A 7,254-nucleotide genomic window follows, 5' to 3' on the forward strand; every position below is an offset into this window, starting at 1 on the left:
GCTGTTACGGGTTATTAATCGCCAGGTCACTTCCCTCGCTGGCCCCCCGTCACGGCCTCTGTAAAAGGCTGCAGGACCTGACCCAGACCCACACAAAAGTACCGCACCAATAGACTGAACCGTGTATGTGTGTGTGTGTGTGTGTGTGTGTGTGTGTGTGTGTGTGTCTGTGACTACAACAGACAGACTGACTGTCGGCAGGTGTGTATGATTCACTGAGGCCAAGAAGACCTGTGTGTGTGTACTGTACACGTGTGTGTGTGTGTGTGTGTGTGTGTGTGTGTGTGTGTGTGCGATGAGGGCAACAAAAGCTTTTCTCCTGCCCTTGATGGGTTGACTTAGCTTCCCTAACCCCCCCCCCCCCCCCCATCTCTCTGTTCCTCTCTCCGGCTGCACAGGCTCCATGTGTCTCCGTTCACAGCTCTGCTCTCCACCCACTGCTGTAATTACAGTAGTTATGCTCTTGTTACTGAACCGTGGCTGCCTTAAGTTGGCAAGTGCAACTGCGACTCCCCGCGGAACCGAGAGAATGAAGTGCTCTTATTAAGACAGAGGCAAACACAAAGAACAAATAACTCCTATAGAGTTAACTAAGCACCAGCCGCTTCGTTCCAGCCATGTGCCTGGATGATTTAGCTTTCATTCTTTTAACTAAATTCATATAAAGTCCGAATAGCTCTTATTTCAGCATGTCAGAGCCGTTTAATGCTCACATTCATAGCTGTATATTTATATGTATGTAACATTAAAGGGCTAGAGGTCGAATCCCACCAGGGCTTTTAAATGCATCAAAGTACACATTTGAACTGTCTCTCTCTCTCTCTCTCTTTGTCTCTGTGGCTGATGCATCTTTTATGCTTCCACCTGATGTCTCTCTTGGCCTCTCACACAGCTGTGGTAGTCATTATACCGGCTTTGCCTGGGCCCTTGATGTCAGGAGCGCATAGCATTGCACAGACGTATTGCACAAAAAGCCTCCCTCGAATGTGGGCCATGTTTAAGTCTGGCCTACGTCGTGTCTGAGCCGATCTTTTTTCCATAAAGGCTTTATGCGATCCATCTGCGGCATCCCCAGATGAATAGAGCATTTTTTGTTTTTGCCGTCGCCGTCACCAATTACTAGACGCGTTCCCCTCGGGAGGGCCCATAAACCTGCCCAGACATTTTACACACAGGTCATTTGTCTCCTGACATCAAGAGGCCAGTACCGTCATATAGTGCAGCGTTGACGCTGTCCTTTAAAAAGACAGAGGGAACAGTGGGGGAGTTTAATTCATGGGATTTTACATACTACAACCATGATGATATACACAATTTTGAGGCAAGAATGAAGTGTACAAACAGCTAATATTACAGAATATATGGCGACGTAAAACCGCATTTGTTTAATGTGACATTTTCATTATTCATTTTAAAGCGTTATTTGCCTTTGATGGCAGATATAAGAGGGGATGTCTATTTTAATGAAGTCATAAGCTGAGCAGCTATGTGGATAAGTGAACAGAGCGTTTGGAAACATGAGCTGTTGTCTGTTCTCTCATGGCACTAACTTAAAATAATGACACACAAATTAATTTACTGCGTCTCAGAAATAAACACGAAGGCTTAAAGAGCTAAAAGGCCATGCAGCATTAGAGAGCTCACGGCGAAGACTCCTTAAGATTGCTCCATAAAGCTCTCTGTCAAACACGTACACACATGCGCGTGCTCACACACACACACACACACACACACACACACACACGCAAAGAGATGCCTCTTCATACTCCCTTTCAATCTCTTATTTTCTTTTTTTTCTCCACTCACATACTCGCGCCCACCCACACATACACACACACACATACACACAAATAATCCACTCTCTCTCTCTCTTTCTCAGTTTCTCTCAAACACTCACAAACACACAGAGAGAAAGACACAAACACACACAGCACCCCACCAACCAATTCCTCCATTTTGCATGTCAGTTTGCCATGCATGTGTGAGTGATCAAGACTGAAGACAGAGCTGATAATGCAAGCCTGCTGAGAGAGCAGGAGGACATTCAGCACCCCACACACACACACACACACACACTCCCACACCCACACACACACACACACACACACACACACACACACACACACACACACACACACACACACACACACACTCCCACACCCACATACACACACACACACACACACACACACACACACACACACACACACACACGCTCCCCCAGAGCCGCCTGCAGACTAGGAGGAAGAGGAGGAGGAGGCGAGTGAACAGCACAGCCACCACGGCAGCAGCTGCATACTAAACAATGCAGCGCTCTGTAGGGAAGGACCAGGGGTAGAGACTGACACCCCGCACCGCACCACACCACACCACACCGCACAGGCATGACCTCCGCCTGCTCCAGCAACAGGGGGGAGTCGGAGGCTGGCCTGGCTCCCAGGTCGGGGGCCCTGCCACTCCCCGGGTGGCTGGAACAAGTCGATTGGCTGTGGCTCTTAGATGTCAGACAGTCTGCGTGACAGCAACCAGTGCCGAGGCTGAGTGAGTAGCTTTCTTTTAGGTCTCCTCTCACCCTTTGGCAGTCATTGGTTTCTTTTGTTGTTTCTTTTCCCATTTGTTTTTTTCGTTTATGGCATCTTTCTTTCCCTCACTTTCTCTCTCTCTCTCTTTCTCCCTCTCTCTCCCTCTCTCTCTCTCTCTCTCTCTCTCTCTCTCTCTCTCTCTCATCTGAGCTTCTTCAGCACCAGACTTGTGAAATGCGCAGGCGGGTGGTAGGAGGGGTAGGCGGGCGAGCGCTGGCGGCTCCGCTAACAAGGCGCTGGTGATGAATGGCCGCCGGCCGGCAGCTGCCGCTGAAGGATGGGGCCTGGCGCTGGCTGGCCAAGGCCCCGGCCATAACATCTGTCCCCGGGACAGGGTCCAGTCCGCTTGGGGACTGTCGGGCCGCTTTCACCCTCATTCCCACTCGGAGACGAGGAGAAAAGGGGCTCTGTTCCACTGGGATGGAAAAGGCGCTGCATGGCGCGCAGTCTAAAGCTTGTCTCTCTTTCATTTTCTGTCTCTCAGTCCCTCTCCCTCTTATTCTCTCTCTCTCTCTCTCAACCTTTCTCTCTCTCCCCTCTCTCTGGCTCTCTTTCTCTCCCCCCTCTCTCTCTGGCTCTCTGTCTCACTTAATCTTTCTCTCTCCCTCTCTCTGTCAACCTCTTTCTCTCTCCCTCTCTTTCATTCTCTCTTTCTCATGCAATCTTTCTCTCTCCCTCTCTCTCCATTCTCTCTTTCTCTCTCCAATTTTTTTCTCTCCATCTCTCTCATTCTCTGTGGTGCCGGGTGTCTGCTGCTGAAGCTCTCAGTCATTTCCAATTTGGGAGCAGAAAGTGGTTTCCTCTCATATGTTGCTCGGTCTGGTCACTCTCTTGCTGCTCTCCGTCAGAGCAGAGCCTTTTGGAGATTATGTCTGTGTCAGGGGCAGGGGGTGTGTGTGTGTGTGTGGAAGAATAACATTACTCCATCCGTTGTCATGGAGCTGAATAGGTCCGCAGGGCCATTGGCAGATTTCTGGTAGATAATAAACTTCTTAAAGAGGATTTCTTCTCATGGTGAGATTGAGAGGGGAAAAAAATGAAGAATAGATTGAGCAGAAAATGAAAGGGCATAAAGGAGCGAAGAAGGAAAGTCATATTTAGGAGGGTAATTATCACCCATAAGCACACACTCAGCCCATGCATCCGTTTAAATCCTGGTATTGTATCTAACCTAAAGACATTCATCTCATCTAGTGCTCCCTGGACTCTCTTTACAGCAGTCAACTATTGAAACGACCCTGTCCCTGACGGCAAAACATACTCCGGTTCCTAAGCTCTGCACTGACCCCAATTACTCCTGGGACTAAAAATGGGCCTTATCATCATCATAGGTGGAGCTGAAGCGTTTAAGTAACTGATCCTACATTCCCGCCATTGGCCCCTTAATAAAAAGCCTGTCTTTAAATCCCCTGCACCCATCATTTGGTTCCTTGAGCGCACCGGCCGGGGGGAATTAGAATGATGTTACTCACCACACACACAAGCTGATGGATGGGCTTTCCCCGGCTGCCGGCTCAGATCAAACATGACCCCTGCACACAATTAGGGTGGCTCCAATTATGAACCCAGTGAATTAATTTGGCAATACTTTGCTTAATGAAATGTAATTCAGTTGGCCACTTTCTTTTTTTTTTCCTTTCTAAAAGCTGCAAATCGCGCTCGTAGTATAAATCAATGGCTCATCCCCTGGCGAGAAAAGTCTGATTGACTGTTTGTAAAAGTGGGCCGCGACCTTGCGTTAATGTCATGGAACGAATTTAGTGATCTCATTCCCATTATACGCTTCAACTGCCCTTCATTTTGATTGAAATGTATATCACTATTAAGAGTGCACATTACCTCCCAGCGGGTCATGGTGATACCATAGCTGTCTCTCCATTTTCCAAAAACTACCACAACTTAATGTACAATCGCTACTGACATGCAATACTCCATACTCTGCTGCCTCATGTATATTTCCTGAATGGCTGTCTGAGAGCATGAAGCAGAAACAGCTCTGTGAGGCTGGTAGGCGGTTTTCATCTGATTTGCTTGCCGTACTGCAGGTACAGGCTGCTACAGGCTGTGGTAGGGGCGTGGGTGTGGGAGTGCAGCATATGGTTTGTCGGTCTGCCTCGTATCGTGTGGGACCGCGTGTGCGCCCCAGCCAAGCCAAGCCAAGCCTGCACAATTGAGCCAGTACCCTGAGGAAGTGAGTGCTGATTGCATGATTACATTCAAACACCCCCTCCCCCTCCTCTACCTCCTCCTCCTCTTCGCTCAGTAACTAAGTGCAGGCTTGCAGAATTCCCCCCCCCCCCACACACACACACATACATACACCACCCCCACCCCTCCACCACCACCACCTTCTGGGTGCTAAAAATAAATATTGACTCTCCCTGTTTCCTCTCTCTTCAAAGCAAGTGTTAGCAAAATATGGCTGCTGACACTTAGCAGTGTATAGTTTAGAAAGCGCTCAAAGTGAATAATGAATGATGAACGGGGTGGAGAGAGAAACTAGGCGTCAGTGCTAATAGCTCTGGGCACTGGTTGAGCTGAATGAAAGTTACATCTTCATTAGAGCGTCATAGGCCCAGACATGCACCTTCAACCTTCAGCTGCTTGTTCTCATTAACCCACAGTGAGACCATGTTTAATTGGATATAATTAACAGGGGGGGGGAAAACACACCTCTGATGTTTGTTTAGTTATGTACTTCAGAAATCTGTGTTTTCTCTCTCTCCAGGCACCGCAGAAATGCCAGATTTTCCGAGACACAGCCGGTTTTTCCACTAGCGTTTTTTTTTTCCACAGCAGGGTTTTCACATACGGAACCATGTCTGCAAATACCAGGGGGACTCAAAAGAAGTTTCGTTCCCACAAAGGCAATGCGTGAGTGAGTGACTAGGCCCCTTTGTCCTTGAAGTGAGACACGAGAGCAATGGCATCCAGGAAGCAGAGGTGACTCCAGGAAGAATTAATGACGCATAGCTCAATCACGTCCCGTTTTTCCAACATCCCTGGCTCCCGTTGTCAGCCACACGCAGCGCCCGGCTCCCACAGTCCACATGCACGTCGGAAATTCAAGAGGAGTGTCTCGTCAGAAAGGCTACACGTTTTTTGGCCAGAGCTCCAGGGGCTGAGCGGGCCTGTCCTTGCAACAGATGGATTCTGTATGGCTCACACAACCCCTACACACATTTGGCCCGCTGTGTTTGTTCTGCACCGCCAGCTTCCAAGTTGATATCAAGCAGCGTTGATACACAGCCCTCTTCTCTGGTGGAGGAGAGAGACACACTGGCACTCAGGGCTGAATAATAATGGTTCATCTGATATTCTTCCAAAGCAAATGGCCTCTCTTCAGATGGTGAATCAGGATCTTTTGTTTGTCAGACTTCCTCATTTTTAGGGAGTCCTGTTTACATAGGGCAAATTGTCTTCCGAGTCGCTGTGCAAAGGGGCTTACTGTTGCTTAATGAAGATGGATTAAATTAGCCTTGCATTACAAGGACTTTGAAATGACTCGAATAGGGAGAGCAACACTTCTCTGAAATGTGCCAAGAAGCAGCAGCCTATATAACTTACAGCACTCGATTCATAAAACTAAATACATCACAACCAAGAGAGTGCTGCGAGAGTGCCAGCCAGCAACACAGAAAGATAATGAGGCGATATGTACAACATGGTTATTTTTTACCACATGACAACATCATAAACGGAGGAGTGCAATACGACTCCCCCAGTTATCTGCCTCCCATGATCAATTGTACGCTCATGGTAAGACGCACTAACAAGTTTTGTCGTTATTGCTGCTCTTGCTGTTGTTTTTGTTGTTGTTATTGTTGTTGTTGTTGTTGTTGTGCTTTAGGCTACTGATCGAGATGCTGAGGCAGTGTAATCTGTGCAGGATGCTCCACAATCCTGTTCGGGAAGAGCCCTGCGGAATGGAATCGCTTGCTCCTGTGTGTTTGTGGAGCACCAGCTGTTCAATTATGCATCCCTGCTTTTTTTTCTGCTGAGATCTCAGATATCTGTATGTTTGACTGTTTTCCCCTCTTATTCTGTTCTTGGGCAGAGTAAGATGTATCAGTCCACGCTGTGACTTCAGACGGAGGGAAGGGGTATGATAATGCTGTAATGCGACATATCAGGCAAGAGCGTTGTTTTATTTAGTCCCTGCAGACGCTGTCATGTTGATTCTCATTTTAGGAAATAGAATGCCGCCCCAGAGCTCTCCCTCTCAGCATGTCGCTGCGTTTTATGGGAAAATAAAGCTGAATAATTCAGCTGTGATGGTGGTGGTGTTTGGTGTGTGTGTGTGTGTGTGTGGGTGGGGTGGGGGGGTTACAGGTCTCTATCGCTGGTGGACTTTGCGGATGCTTAGTCCACACTGTTTCCTCCACGGTGGAGAAGAAGAGGAGGGAGGGAAAAGAGAAAAGGGAAAGAGATGCATGAGGGGGCCCTGTGAACAGAGAAGGGGGACAGATTGCATGAAATATTCATGAAGGTGAAGTGGAGTGGATCATAGACGCTCAAGTTGGGATTCATTCTGAAGAAAGGCGTAACTGGGACCCCCTCTCTCTTTGGCTGACAGCCAGCCAGGGCTTGAGAGGTGGGCATGCAGACAGGTGAGCAGACAGCCAAAGGCCCTGCTCGTCCAGTCCACCGACTCAGAGCAACGGAGAAACCA

This window comes from Alosa pseudoharengus, unplaced genomic scaffold, assembly GCF_046254945.1.
Source record: "Alosa pseudoharengus isolate Yale_2024_CS ecotype anadromous, Long Island Sound unplaced genomic scaffold, YU_APseudo_1.1 YU_APseudo_1.1_scf_3, whole genome shotgun sequence".
Lineage (NCBI taxonomy): Eukaryota > Metazoa > Chordata > Actinopteri > Clupeiformes > Clupeidae > Alosa > Alosa pseudoharengus.